At 44.6% G+C, this 16,381-nt stretch overlaps 1 protein-coding gene across 1 annotated transcript in view; it reads right to left on the bottom strand.

Moving 5' to 3' along the window:
* The window catches only part of LOC126412326 (uncharacterized), a 147,762-nt gene extending 132,089 nt beyond the window's left edge, over nucleotides 1-15,673 (bottom strand). Inside the window, exon 1 of the mRNA XM_050081846.1 lies at nucleotides 15,550-15,673. The gene's annotated coding sequence lies outside the window, so the exon portion shown is untranslated. The remainder of the gene's footprint in view (nucleotides 1-15,549) is intronic.
* Between the last annotated feature and the right edge of the window lie 708 nt (nucleotides 15,674-16,381).

The raw sequence follows: 16,381 nt of genomic DNA, 5'->3' as shown, positions 1-16,381 counted from the left end.
TTTTCTCCTTTCATCAATTAAATTCAGTATTTCTTCTGTTACCCAAGGATTTCTACTAGCCTTCGTCTTTTTACCTACTTGATCCTCTGCTGCCTTCGCTACTTCATCCCTCAAAGCTACCCATTCTTCTTCTACTGTATTTCTTTCCGCCATTCCTGTCAATTGTTCCCTTATGCTCTCCCTGAAACACTGTACAACCTCTGGTTCTTTCAGTTCATCCAGGTCCCATCTCCTTAAATTCCCACCTTTTTGCAGTTTCTTCAATTTTAATCTACGGGTCATAACCAATAGATTGTGGTCAGAGTCCACATCTGCCCCTGGAAATGTCTTACAATTTAAAACCTGGTTCCTAAATCTCTGTCTTACCATTATATAATCTATCTGATACGTTTTAGTATCTCCAGGGTTCTTCCATGTATACAACCTTCATTCATGGTTCTTAAACCAAGTGTTAGTTATGATTATGTTGTTCTCTGTGCAAAATTCTACCAGGCAGCTTCCTCTTTCATTTCTTAGCCCCAATCCATATTCACCTACTATGTCTCCTTCTCTCCCTTTTCCTACACTCGAATTCCAGTCACCCATGACTATTAAATTTTTGTCTCCCTCCACAATCTGAATAATTTCTTTTGTTTCATCATACATTTCTTCAATTTCTTCGTCATCTGCAGAGCTAGTTGGCATATAAACTTGTACTACTGTAGTAGGTGTGGACTTCGAATCTGTCTTGGCCACAATAATGCGTTCACTATGCTGTTTGTAGTAGCTTACCCGCATTCCTATTTTCCGATTCATTATTAAACCTACTCCTGCATTACCCCTATTTGATTTTGTGTTTATAACCCTGTAGTCACCTGACCAGAAGTCTTGTTCTGCCTGCCACCGAACTTGACTAATTCCCACTATATCTAACTTTAACCTATCCATTTCCCTTTTATAAATTTTCTAACCTACCTGCCCGATTAAGGGATCTGACATTCCACGCTCCGATCCGTAGAACGCCAGTTTTCTTTCACCTGATAACGACATCCTCTTGAGTAGTCCCCGCCCAGAGATCCGAATGGGGGACTATTTTACCTCCGGAATATTTTACCCAAGAGGACGCCATTATCATTTAATCATACAGTAAAGCTGCATGCCCTCGGGAAAAATTACGGCTGTAGTTTCCCCTTGCTTTCAGCCGTTCGCAGTACCAGCACAGCAAGGCCGTTTTGGTTATTGTTACAAGGCCAGATCAGTCAATCATCCAGACTGTTGCCCTTGCAACTACTGAAAAGGCTGCTGCCCCTCTTCAGGAACCACACGTTTGTCTGGCCTTTCAACAGATACCCCTCCGTTGTGGTTGCACCTAAGGTACGGCTATCTGTATCGCTGAGGCACACAAGCCTCCCCACCAACGGCAAGGTCCATGGTTCGTGGGGGGGGGGGGGGGGGGGATAATCATGTCCCTGTTCATTTCTTCTGCATAAGATTCCTTACTTTTAGAGGTAGCAAAATATTTTCTGCCTAATACTTGCAACTCGGCGGCCCATCTCTATGAGTCTGGTTTGACTATTTCTTGCACTGGTAAAATGTACCCGGAAGCTAATAAAATGGGTATGCTACTGGTAATATTTTGTCAGTAACGAACGAATATTTGGAAAGGTGGGTTCTGAAGGTTAAAATAAGTGATGCAATTTGCACAGTAGACTGTAAAATTCAGGTTTTGACCAAGACAGAAACAAAGGTTTCATATGGCTGGACTCCGATACCTTAAACGTTTGGAAATGTCCCAGTAATATTTATTCGTAGGCTTCCCTATCCTCTAAGGCCTCATCAAAGGAAGGAAGACCGGCCAGAGTGGCCGAACGGTTCTAGGCGCTACAGGCTGGAACTGCACTACCGCTACGGTCGCAGGTTCGAATTCTGCCTCGGGCATGGATGTGTATGATGTCCTTACGTTAGTTAGGTTTAAGTAGTTCTAACTTCTAGGGGACTGATGACCTTAACAGTTAAGTCCCATAGTGCTCAGAGCCATTTGAACAACTTGAACCAAAGGAAGGAAAAGTCGGCACTTGCTTAGTTGCTTGCGTCTGCAGCAGGCCTTCAAGAAATGGTTGGAGGGTGTTCAGTAGCATCTTCGGGTTCTGGTCCTGGTGATGAATAAGTTGCATGGGTAGAGATTCCACTGCCGGTGGATGCTGGCTCGACGCCATTTTTATTGTGTTATGACCAGGAGTAACACAGTAAATATATCTCCGTTCTACGGTTTATTGACAAAACACTGAAACAAACTAATTCTGTTACCAGGCGCTAATTCGTAGATGAACACTTTATGGAAATTGTGTACAATGGTAGTGGCTATACCAGTGTCCAGGAAACGCAAGTGAAATGCAGAATTCCGGCCGGAATCACAAGTCCGTTGAGATACTAAGCCCAGTGAACGTTGAAGTCCAAGTTCCACTTTAGCATTCGGATTCTAAGCCATAGCGCACCCAAATCAACATCGAACAGCAGGTCCCCCACAGCGTAGCAGTTCCGACTTGTGGAGCAGAACGTAGCACGATGAGAACTGGCTTGTAGACTTCAATAGCGGCGTTAAATAAGGCTCCACAGTCAATGGAGCCGGCGGCGGGAGTCGCTGTATATTCTGGGTGGCCAATCGCTGTCTTTCGAAGCGCGCGAAGGAGGACTGCGGTGCAAGCAGCGACCCGTGCACGGAGGAGCGAGGCCGGCGATGCATTTCTCGGCCGCGCGTAATAGCACGCCAGTGCTCGGAGAGGAGATTTAATAGTGGTGGACACCACAGAAACAACAAGTGCTCCAAGCGCCGTTGCAAAGTTAAAGTAAAATTTTACCAACAAGGGCATTAACAGAATAACAGCGGCATCGTAAATACAGCAACATCAGAATTAGTGCAATCTGCCTTAGCCGCCCAGGCGGGAATTCACTATCACGTCCGACTCCCACTGGCCAACCGACCCGCCGCACTGACCTTTAGGCTTCGCACAGGAGCAGCCCCTGTCTCTAACTCACGAAACATTTTGTTAGAAACGCACATAAAAATTAAATACCAATGCAAGTCTCCGACAGCAATATCAAGTGTGAGTTCAACTTGGAGCAGACCGATGAAACAAAAACTTCAGGTGAGCAAACTAATAACGAAAAGTTAGTGTTAAGATGATATGTGCCTCTCTTTCGCCTGTAATAGTGAACAAATCGCGAGGAGCTGAAGAAAGAAGTCAGGTTAAGCTAATGACAAAATTTAACACTGGACAAGAGAGCGCACAAAAGTAGCAGGAAGCGCCCGAAAATTTAAGTATGCTCGTTCACACTGCTGCTAAAATTGAACAAGCAAACCCCGGGACGAATGCATTACTATTCTACCGGCTGATTTGCACTTTAATCCTCCCGCGAAAAAGAAGCAGTTTACATAATTCAGTACCCACGATCAAATAGGACCTCCCGGTTTCACAGTTTAAGATGCACAAATACAACATCAAAATCAATATCCATGGCATTATTGTCTTACACAGAAAATAATCAGCAACGGTAACACTAACGGCATCCGCAGGTTAACGTCCAGGAAGGCCCGGGCATTGTGTTCTATCATACACAGAATATCTCAAACTGGACACAAGTACCCTCTAACCCGGGAGCACTTAACACAGGGCAACTGAGCAGCCCCACACTATAGGACGAGGTAAAGTATCGGCTATCGACAGTACAGCTAGCGACGCTGTGATTCCAGCGGGACCGTTTCTGCGCAGCTACGAACTAGTTGCGGAACTAATCTCCATCGACCACCATTTAAATGCAGCACAGGAACGGAACAGTAGTCGAAAGATTCGACACCCTGCGGTTTCTTGGAACGACGTTGAAGACAGCCGATCTGGGCAGCTGCAGCAATAAAGTCGGTGGACGCAATTCCAATATGTCACACTTCCCAACACCCGATCCTACTGCAAACAGACCAGACCGTTCGGACCACTCTACTGAGTTACAGTCTGACGTCCCAACCAGCGTCACACTCTCCATGTCCCGCGTCTTGTGTGACCACGACGTCTGCTACCACTACATCTATACCTACATGCACACTCTGCAACTCAAATTTAAGTGCCTGGCGGAAGGTTCATCGAACCACCTTCAGAATTCTCTATTATTCCAATCTCGTATTGCGGGCGAAAATTTAATAGTCATGGGTGACTGGAAGAAGCCTGGAGATACTAGAAGGTTTCAGATAGATTATATAATGGTAAGACAGAGATTTAGGAACCAGGTTTTAAGCTGTAAGGCATTTCCAAGGGCAGATGTGGACTCTGACCACAATCTATTGGTTATGAACTGTAGATAAAAATTGAAGAAACTGCAAAAAGGTGGGAATTTAAGGAGATGGGACCTGGATGAACTGAAAGAACCAGAGGTTGTACAGAGTTTCAGGGAGAGCATAAGGGAGCAATTGACAGGAATGGGGGAAAGAAGTACAGTACAAGAAGAATGGGTAGCTCAGAGGGATGAAGTAGTGAAGGTAGCAGAGGATCAAGTAGGTAAAAAGACGAGGGCTAGTAGAACTCCTTGGGTAACAGAAAAAATATTGAACTTAATTGATGAAAGGAGAAAATATAAAAATGCAGTAAATGAAGCAGGCAAAAAGGAATACAGACGTCTCAAAAATGAGATCGACAGGAAGTGCAAAATGGCTAAGCAGGGATGGCTAGAGGACAAATGTAAGGATGTAGAGGCTTATCTCACAACGGGTAAGATAGATACTGCCTACAGGAAAATTAAAGAGACCTTTGGAGAAAATAGAACCACTTGTATGAATATCAAGAGCTCAAATGGAAACCCAGTTCTAAGCAAAGAAGGGAAAGCAGAAAGGTGGAAGCAGTATATAGAGGATCTATACAAGGGCGATGTACTTGAGGAGAATATTATAGAAATGGAAGAGAATGTAGATCAAGATGAAATGAGAGATGTGATACTGCGTGAAGAGTTTGACAGAGCACTGAAAGACCTAAGTCGAAACAAGGCTCCGGGAGTAGACAACATCCCACTAGAACTACTGACGGTCTTTGGAGAGCAAGTCCTGACAAAACTCTACCATCTGGTGAGCAAGATGTATGAGACAGGTGAGATACCCTCAGACTTCAAGAAGAATATAATAATTCCAATCCCAAAGAAAGCAGGTGTTGACAGATGTGAAAATTACCGAACTGTCAGTTTAATGAGCCACAGCTGCAAAATACTAACGCGAATTCTTTGCAGACGAGTAGAAAAACTGGTAGAAACTGACCTCGGGGAAGATCAGTTTGGATTCCATAGAAATGTTGGAACACGTGAGGCAGTACTGACCTTACGACTTATCTTAGAAGAAAGATTAAGGAAAGGCAAACCTACGTTTCTAGCATTTGTAGACTTAGAGAAAGCTTTTGACAATGTTGACTGGAATACTCTCTTTTAAATTCTGAAGGTGGCAGGGGTAAAATACAGGGAGCGAAAGGCTATTTACAATTTGTACAGAAACCAGATGGCAGTTATAAGGGTCGAGGGGCATGAAAGGGAAGCAGTGGTTGGGGAAGGGAGTGAGACAGGTTTGTAGCCTCTCCCCGATGTTATTCAATCTGTATATTGAGCAAGCAGTGAAGGAAACAAAAGAAAAACAGAATGGACAGGTCTTGAAAGGAGGATATAAGATGAACATCAACAAAAGCAAAACGAGGATAATGGAAAGTGGTCGAATTGAGTCGGGTGATGCTGAGGGAATTAGATTAGCAAATGAGACACTTAAAGCAGTAAAGGTGTTTTGCTATTTGGGGAGCAAAATAACTCATTATGGTCGAAGTAGAGAAGATATAAAATGTAGACTGGCAATGGCAAGGAAAGCGTTTCTGAAGAACAGAAATTTTTTAACATCGAGTACATATTTAAGTGTCAGGAAGACGTTTCTGAAAGTATTTGTATGGATTGTAGGAAGGAAGGCTCTGAGCACAATGGAACTTAACATCTGTGGTCATCAGTCCCCTAGAACTTAGAACTACTTAAACCTAACTAACCTAAGGACATCACACACATCCATGCTCGATGCAGGATTCGAACCTGCGACCGTAGCAGTCGTGCGGTTCCGGACGGAGCGCCTAGAACCGCTAGACCACCGCGGCCGGCGTATGGAGTGGAACCACGTATGGAAGTGAAGCATGGACGATAAATAGTTTGGACAAGAAGAGAATAGAAGCTTTCGAAATGTGGTGCTACAGAAGAATGCTGAAGATTAGATGGGTAGATCACATAACTAATGATGAAGTATTGAATAGAATTGTGGTGAAGAGGAGTATGTGGCACAACTTGACAAAAAGAAGGGACCGGTTAGTAGGACATGTTCTGATGCATCAAGGGATCACAAATTTACCATTGGAGGGCAGCGTGGAGGGTAAAAATCGTAGAGCGAGACCAAGAGGTGAATAAACTAAGTAGATTCAGAAGGATGTGGTTTGCAGTAAGTACTGGGAGATGTAGAAGCTTGCACTGGATAGGGTAGCATGGAGAGCTGCATCAAACCTGTCTCAAGACTAAGACCACAACAACAACAAACATAGCGCGCGGAAACAACGAACACCCATATCTTTCCGTACGAACTCTGATTTCTCTTATTTTGTCGAGGTGATTGTTTCTTCCTATGATGGTTGGTGTCAACAAAATGTTTTCACATTTGGAGGAGAAAGTTGGTGATTGGAATTTAGTGAGAAGGTTGCACCGGAACGAAAGACGCCTTTGTTTTAATGCCCTAATTCTGTATGATTTCGGTGACACTCTTTCTCATATTTTGAGATACTATAAAACGTGCTGCCCCTCTTTGAACTTTTTCGATGTACTCCGTCACTGCTATCTGGTAAGGATCCCAGGCCGCGCAGCAGTATTCTAAATGATAATGGAGAAGCGTAGTGTAGGCAGCCTCCTTAGTAGACCTGTTACATTTTCCAAGTGTTCTGTCAGTAAAATGCTTACAAGAATAATATATAGAAGAATGTAAAAGAAAATTGTGAATGCGCTAGGTGACGATCAGTTTGGCTTTAGGAAAAGCAAAGGGACGAGAGGCAATTCTGATGTTACGGCTAATAATGGAAGCAAGGCTAATGAAAAATCAAGACTCTTTCATAGGATTTGTCGGCCTGGAATAAGCGTTCGACAATATAAAATGGTGCAAGCTGTTCGAGATTCTGAAAAAAGTAGGGGTAAGCTATAGGGAGAGACGGGTCATATACAATATGTACAACAACCAAGAGGGAGTAATAAGAGTGGTCGATCAAGAACGAAATGCTTGTATTAAGAAAGGTGTAAGACAAGGCTGTAGCCTTTCGCCCCTACTCTTTAATCTGTACATCGAGGAAGCAATGATGGAAGTAAAAGAAAAGTTCAGGAGTAGAATTAAAATACAAGGTGAAAGGATATCAATGATACGATTCGCTGATGACATTGCTATCCTGAGTGAAAGTGAAGAAGAATTAAATGATGTGCTGAACGGAATGAACAGTCTAATGAGTACACAGTGTGGTTTGAGAGTAAATCGGAGAAAGACGAAGGTAATGAGAAGTAGTAGAAATGAGAACAGCGAGAAACTTAACATCAGGATTGATGGTGACGAAGTCAATGAAGTTAAGTAATTCTGCTACCTAGGCAGTAAAATAACCAATGACGGACGGAGCGAAGGAGGACATCAAAAGCAGACTCGCTATGGCAAAAAAGGCATTTCTGGCCAAGAGAAGTCTACTAATATCAAATACCGGCCTTAATTTGAGGAAGAAATTTCTGAGGATGTACGTCTGGAGTACCGCTTGTATGGTAGTGAAACATGGACTGTAGGAAAACCGGAACAGAAGAGAATCGAAGCATTTGAGATGTGGTGCTATAGACGAATGTTGAAAATTAGGTGTACTGATAAGGTAAGGAATGAGGAGGTTCTATGCAGAATCGGAGAGGAAAGGAATATGTGGAAAACACTGATAAGGAGCTGGGGCAGGATGATAGGACATCTGCTAAGGCATGACGGAGTAACTTTCATGGTACTAGAGGGAGCTGTAGAGGGCAAAACTGTAGAGGAAGACTGAGATTGGAATACGTCAAGCAAATAATTGAGGACGTAGGTTGCAAGTGCTACTCTGCTTAAGTGTCTCTGCAGAAGACTCCTTTGGCAAATCGAGTAATGACTGCTGAACCGCATTTTCGCTTCTCTCTTGGATAAACACTTTGTTTATGATGATCGGCATCGTTTTTAGCAAGTATATTATGATCGCGACGTAGTTTGGGATATGTAGTTTCTTGAAGCAAATGTGTGAGATAAATTCATGTATGAAAACCACATAACGTACCGGTTTTGGCTGAAGCGCCAATTTTTTTCCCCTTCTTTCATTTTTTTTCGTGATGAGTATAGTGTAGCGCTGTAACATTCACAACGCTTTTGAAATACGCTTCTGAAATTTAGCACAAAGTAGTTACTGAATTCTTTCGCACTATGCAACAAGCTGAACTCAGTTACTTACTTTAAATAGTAAGAAATGTTCAAATGTGTGTGAAGTCTTATGGGACTTAACTGCCAAGGTCATCAGTCACTAAGCTTACACACTACTGAACCTAAATTATCCTAAGGACAAAACCACACACACACACACCCATGCCCTAGGGAGAACTCGAACCTCCGCCGGGACAACCGCACAGTCCATGACTGCAGCGCATGAGACCGCTCGGCTAATCCGGCGCGGCTTTAAATAGTAGACTTCTCACTGTTTACACATGGATACAAATGTGAAATCATCACTTAACAGCACTTTGTGATGCAAATATGACTTTTCCAATCACACAACTGAATTGTAACATTCGTTGTCACCTCTTGACAGTATTACTAGTTAAACGATGTTATTCCCAAGGTGTACAACGTCGGTGGCAATTGTAATCTGACTCGTTAGCAGTAACTGACAAGAGCATGTTCGGACTATTGCCTCTTAGGAATTAAAACACGTGTTTGGACGTCCAAGGAAAGGAAAGCTGGAAGTAGTTTCCAATTCGAGACTTTGCAGGACCACTAACTGTCGATTTCCTTTCTCGTCATAGTGTCAGAATACAATTTCTCTTACATGTCATATCCACAGTCTCTATACCTCGTTGGTTTGCGCAACGAAACATAAAAAATTTATGTATGATGATAACAAACAATGTACTCAAAACACAAGCGGGTGATGAGACTCCATTTCTCCTTTAGAAAAACCAAGTTTTTTTTATTAATACTGCATGCAAGTAAAAACATAACCTAAGATATAACATAGTATACAGGTAGCAGAAACTAAAGCAGAGGAATGAAGTAGTATTATAATCTGATGAATGTCGGTAACATGCTTTACTCATACAATACAGAAGTAAGAATATTATAGGAAGACTATTACACACATTAGCCTCTATATTGGCTTTAATTTCCCGAATTTTCTAAAAAATGGTTCAAATGGCTCTAAGCACTATGAGACTTAACATCTGAGGTGATCAGTCCCCTAGACCTAGAACTACTTAAACCTAACCAACCTAAGGGCTGAAGCACCTGGAAGCGCTCGTCCACAGCGGCCGGCCACCACGGGTGCGTTATTTCAGGAACTCCGGTATTAACACCTTTCGTCAGTCGAATCGGCAGAATTTTCTCCTCACGTGTGTAGGGGGGAAGTGATATGTTGCCCGTCTCTTCCCGCAAAATGCTCTTTCGAAGTTTCAGTGGTAAATCTCTCCGTGATTCAGAACGTCTCTCTTCTAACATCTGACATAGGAGTTTGTCTAGCATGTCCATGAGGCTCTCGTGCGCGCTAAACGACCCTGTGAAGAAACGTGCTGCTCTTCGTTGGATTTTCTGCATCTCGTTATCGGTCCTACCTGGTAGGGATCCCATATAGTTGAACAATAATCGATAATGGGTCGAACAACCGCCTTATAAGTCACTTCCTTCATGGATGAGTTACGTTTTCTTAAGATTCTTCCTATGAGTCTGTGTCTGGAATCTGCTTTCCCACTATTTGTTCTATATGGTCATTTCACTTAAGGTCGCTCCGGACAGTTATTCCTAAATATTTTACAGCATATACTGTTTGCAGCGATTTGTCATTAATAGTGTAGCTGTAGAGTAGTGGATTTCTTTTCCTGTGTATGCACAATATGTTACATTTATTTACGTTCACTGTCAACAACCAAACCCTGCATTATACATGCACTCTCTGGAGGTCATTCTGCAAATCGTTACTATCCTCTGGCGTTGGTACTTTGTTATAGTCTACCGCATGATCTGCGAGCAGCCTTATAGAGCATCCTATACTTTCTACATTTATATGTATACTGTAAACGGTAACGGTCCTACCACACTTTGTAACACCTCCGTTTATTATCCCGACCTGATCTGATCGATTAGCAGCCCAATATTTATTATTAACATGACCGTGAACCTAATGGGGCTGGCAGTCGGAATTGACTGCTACGGAACTTTCCAGTTCGTCCTGCTCAATACTATAATACTGAGTGTCTGGTAATAAGGAACACCACACAGTTTACTAATTATGAACGTATATTCTTCTCAAAAGAACAAAAAGGAGATAGGCACTGCCTTCGTCATACATATCTAATTACGGCTAATCTCAGCACAGGCTTTCTTCATTTTCCATTATCGTCACACGCTAATCCATCACTGCATCCAACACTGCAATCCAAGGTTAGGCCGACGCGGTAGACGCGAAACAATCGATTGTTTGTCCTATCGAGTTGTGCCAAGTGCAAAGTTATAGTAAGGGCCTATGGACCCCTTACAACTTCTTTGGGGTACACCGGAAATTACCTTTATATCTGTCGAATTTGTTTCGATAAGAGGGACGTTTCGAGTTCTGCCTGCAATCAAGTCTTGAAGCCAGTGTCAAATCTGCTGCAGTACTCGATAAACTGGTATTTCTTTCACTAAACGGCAGTGCGGGACGGTGTCAAATGCCTTCCTGAAGTCAAGGAAAACGGTGTCGAACTGAGCGCCATTGTCTAAGGCCCTGTGGATCTCATGGAGGTACAGAGCAAGCTGAGTTTCGCAGGATCTCTGTTTGAGCAATCCATGTTGACTTTTATGGTGGAGAATTTGCTTCTTCAGGAATGATAAAATTCTTGAGTATAAAATATGATTCATTATTATACAACAGATTGACGTCAACGATATAGATCTATAAGTGTGTGGATCAGTCCAATGGCCCTTCTTAAAAACAGGAATGACCTGCGCTTTCTTTTAGTCAATAGTTACCCATCGTTGTTCAAGCGATCTACGATAAATTACTGCTAGAAAGAGAGAAAATCCTTTCTCATAACCATTGAAAAATCTTGTGAGTTCCTCGTCTGGCCCTGACGCCTTTCCACTACTAAGCAGTTGCAGTTGTTTTCCTATTCCGCTATCGGTTACCTCCATGGCCGTCATTTCGACGTTCGTACGACGATTGTAAGGAGGGACTGTGAAGCGACCTTTGGCGGTGAAACAGTTTTGGAAGACCTAATTCAGTATATCGGCTTTCCCTCTGGCATCTTCCGCTTCGATGCTAGTGTTGTCGCTGAGTGAATGAATAGATGATTGCGACCCACTTACTGATTTTACTTGCGACCAAAACAACTTAGGATTTTTTCTGAGATCGGTTGACAAAGTTTTACTTTGAAAGTCATTTACGCTTCTCTCATTGCCGTCCTTACGCTCCTTTCGTTTCGTTCAGCTTTTGTTTGTCAGCTAGGTTTTTACTTCTCTTCATTCTTAGGTGAAGTTATCTTTGTTTACGTAGCAGTTTTCTATCACGGCTATTATACCCTGGTGAGTCTTTCCCATTCCTTAAGACCTTACTCGGAACATATTAATTTTTTTTTCATCTGTCTTCATCAGCGAATATTTGATCCTGACTGCTCAGGTACTCTGAAATTTGTATAGTGTTATTCCTGCAAAGCAGAAATATCTTCCTTCTTAACATTCTTTGTCACACCAGTAGCCATATATGCTATCACAGCCTTACGATCACTGATAACGTCCTGTACGTTAAAGGATTCGAGAAGTTCTGGTATGTTTGTTGCCAGGAGGTCTAAGACGTTAACCTCACAAGTTGGTTCTTTAACTATCTGCTCAAAGTAATTTTCGAACAAGACATCCAGATCAGTGTCACACGAATCCCTGTTCCTGGCAGCAGTTTTGATACCATGACACTCCCAATCTACGTCTGGCAAGTTGAAGTCACCCCCTATTACAACTGCATTATCAGGAAAATTACTAATGACATTCTGCAAGTTCTGTCTAAAGCGCTCTCCCACTAGATTTCGTGGCCCAGCCGGTCTATAAAAGCTTTTGATTACTATTTTTGACTGATCTTTAATACTTAACTCCACCCTGATTAATTCGTAATCGAAATCCGTGATAACCTCCATAGATTTTGTCGAATTCATTACTGCAATAAACACGCCGACACCATTGGCGACTAACCTGTCCTCACGATAAATCTGAACTTACGGTTTCGTTGTCATTAACGTCCGGTTTCAACCAACTTTATGTTCCTAATACTACACTCCTGGAAATGGAAAAAAGAACACATTGACACCGGTGTGTCAGACCCACCATACTTGCTCCGGACACTGCGAGAGGGCTGTACAAGCAATGATCACACGCACGGCACAGCGGACACACCAGGAACCGCGGTGTTGGCCGTCGAATGGCGCTAGCTGCGCAGCATTTGTGCACCGCCGCCGTCAGTGTCAGCCAGTTTGCCGTGGCATACGGAGCTCCATCGCAGTCTTTAACACTGGTAGCATGCCGCGACAGCGTGGACGTGAACCGTATGTGCAGTTGACGGACTTTGAGCGAGGGCGTATAGTGGGCATGCGGGAGGCCGGGTGGACGTACCGCCGAATTGCTCAACACGTGGGGCGAGAGGTCTCCACAGTACATCGATGTTGTCGCCAGTGGTCGGCGGAAGGTGCACGTGCCCGTCGACCTGGGACCGGACCGCAGCGACGCACGGATGCACGCCAAGACCGTAGGATCCTACGCAGTGCCGTAGGGGACCGCACCGCCACTTCCCAGCAAATTAGGGACACTGTTGCTCCTGGGGTATCGGCGAGGACCATTCGCAACCGTCTCCATGAAGCTGGGATACGGTCCCGCACACCGTTAGGCCGTCTTCCGCTCACGCCACAACATCGTGCAGCCCGCCTCCAGTGGTGTCGCGACAGGCGTGAATGGAGGGACGAATGGAGACGTGTCGTCTTCAGCGATGAGAGTCGCTTCTGCCTTGGTGCCAATGATGGTCGTATGCGTGTTTGGCGCTGTGCAGGTGAGCGCCACAATCAGGACTGCATACGACCGAGGCACACAGGGCCAACACCCGGCATCATGGTGTGGGGAGCGATCTCCTACACTGGCCGTACACCACTGGTGATCGTCGAGGGGACACTGAATAGTGCACGGTACATCCAAACCGTCATCGAACCCATCGTTCTACCATTCCTAGACCGGCAAGGGAACTTGCTGTTCCAACAGGACAATGCACGTCCGCATGTATCCCGTGCCACCCAACGTGCTCTAGAAGGTGTACGTCAACTACCCTGGCCAGCAAGATCTCCGGATCTGTCCCCCATTGAGCAAGTTTGGGACTGGATGAAGCGTCATCTCACGCGGTCTGCACGTCCAGCACGAACGCTGGTCCAACTGAGGCGCCAGGTGGAAATGGCATGGCAAGCCGTTCCACAGGACTACATCCAGCATCTGTACGATCGTCTCCATGGGAGAATAGCAGCCTGCATTGCTGCGAAAGGTGGATATACACTGTACTAGTGCCGACATTGTGCATGCTCTGTTGCCTGTGTCTATGTGCCTGTGGTTCTGTCAGTGTGATCATGTGATGTATCTGACCCCAGGAATGTGTCAATAAAGTTTCCCCTTCCTGGGACAATGAATTCACGGTGTTCTTATTTCAATTTCCAGGAGTGTATATGTGCTTTATAACCTTCAGTGAGGGCTATTAACCCCGGGACCTTTCCTTGGATGTTCTTGCAATTTACTAAAAAAGTCACATAAATCTTTTCTATCTCTGATCTGCGACGACGAACGTTCTCTGAGGGCATTGTGGCTAATTCTTCAGACAAATCGTTTTTGAGCCCAAGGGAGGGTTTCCCTAACCTAAAAAAGCCCTCGCGCACGCCACACCTACTCCGCTGTTCTAGTAACCGCTTCCTGCGTGTAGTGCGTGCCTGACTTACTAAGGGGAACCTTGAAATTCTGTACCCGATAGCGGAGATAGAGAAATTCGCATCCGATACCGTCGCAGAGTCGTGTGAGCGTCTAGTTTAGACCTTCCACTCTGCTCCAAACCAGAGGACCGCGATCAGCTCTGAGAACGATGCTGCAAATAAAGAGCTTAGTCTGCACCCAGCGTGTGGTGCTAGTTGCCTTCACCAAATCAGCCACCCGCCGAAAGGAACCGAGAACGGCTCAGAACCCAAGCGCCAGGCGACGTATGCACCCAGTGCGCTCGATAGGTGCCGGCAACGACTCTTCCACATTAGGGACGAGACACCGTGGTAAACATACCCAATGCCCGCTGGTATTCTTTTTCGCCTGCTATTTCCCTGGGGGGCTCCATCATCCGTCTAAGATTGGAGCCTCAGAGACAAGCACGCCCACCCTCTGAACTTGTTCGTACTGTGCAGGAAAATCGGCTGCTGGCCCAACAGGAGAGGCATCTCGTGCTGGTTCAGGATTATCGTCAACCCTGGGTATCTGTTGCGAAGACTAGGGAGCCAGCCGAGCGATCTGCTATCTCTTTCGCCTTCGTTTCAGTGACACACGATCCCATCACAGTCTGCCATCCACTCTCGAGTGGAAGACTGTGGTCTGTTCTTGTGAAGACGGACCGGTCACATGTTGCGAATCAGAAGATGCAGCGACATCTGGGTAACCAGGTGATTCCAAAGGCACCAGGTATCGTACCCAAAGCCCCGATGCCGTCACAACTCTGGACATCAGCCAGAAGCATGTCGACGGTAGCCGACGCTGGTTTCAGCTGTTTACGAACAGCAGCCAATTCTCCTTGTGTCTACTCACAACAAGTACAGTTCCTAACCATCTCGTGGTGTCTAAAGATAGATACAAGGTCTCAAATGACGGTACTGAGTTTGGAATGTACACACAATATAACAAGGAAAATAAAGCAACACTAAAACTTGCTCTGCAGATTTCTCACTACGCCCTGAGACAGCAAACTCCTAACCAGAAATAAATTTCTCTACTGAAGTGGGTGTATTTACAGTTGTCTGTTACTAGAAACTCTGCTTACCCGAAAGCTACTGCACGAGATAAGTATGCAAACTAGAATGCACTCTTCTAAACTAGATGCTGTGTACCAGCACGAGATTTAAACTTAGTGGTGCGGCGTGGCGGTAATTACACTAGGAAGCCGCCTAATTTGCTAAACCCTAGGCTACGCAGTAAAACCGCAGGTACAGATCACTCCTTTGCAGAAACATGTGAAAAAAAGACAGAAACTGAATTACATTACTGTGTATCAGGCAAATTCTGCTGCTGCTGTTATCGCTGCTGGCGCGTCCGCACGCCTCAGCGTCTGCCGGGACAGTGACTGCGGTAGCCCTGTAGTCCACGGTCCCTGATTCAAATAGAGTTGCGTGACGTGTGACGAGGCGGGAAAGTTCCACTAGGAAGCCGCCTTGCACAAGGATAAGCACACAAAAACAAAGACAGTAATTTGCTAACCACTGGTCTACACAGTAATATACAGAGGTACAGTTCACTCCTTTGCATAAGCACGTGAAGAGAAAAAAAAAAAAAACAGAAACTGAACCAAATTACTGTGTTTCAGGCAAATGCTGCCATTGCTACCGCTGCTGGCACGTCCGCACGCCTCGGCGTCTGCTCCCAGAACATTTTTGAAATCTGAGATGTAAATGTAAAAATCATTTTTTTCGTTTCATAGTATAAATAACTACATTTATTCATGAGTATTATTCAAACGATCACGTTATGACATTTATACACTACTGGCCATAAAATTGCTACACCACGAAGATGACGTGCTACAGACGCGAAATTTAACCGACAGGAAGAAGATGCTGCGATATGCAAATGATCAGCTTTTCAGACCATTCACACATGTATGGCGCCGATGGCGACACCTACAATGTGCTGACATGAGGAAAGTTTCGAACCGATTTCTCATACACAAACAGCAGTTGACCGGCGTTGCCTGGTGAAACGTTGTTGTGATGCCTCGTGTAAGGAGGAGAAATGCGTACCATCACGTTTCCGACTTTGATAAAGGTCGGATTGTAGCCTATCGCGATTGCGGTTTATCGTATCGTGATATTGCTG

Source organism: Schistocerca serialis, chromosome 7, assembly GCF_023864345.2.
Source record: "Schistocerca serialis cubense isolate TAMUIC-IGC-003099 chromosome 7, iqSchSeri2.2, whole genome shotgun sequence".
NCBI lineage: Eukaryota > Metazoa > Arthropoda > Insecta > Orthoptera > Acrididae > Schistocerca > Schistocerca serialis.
This window is presented reverse-complemented; position numbering and strand designations above follow the sequence as displayed.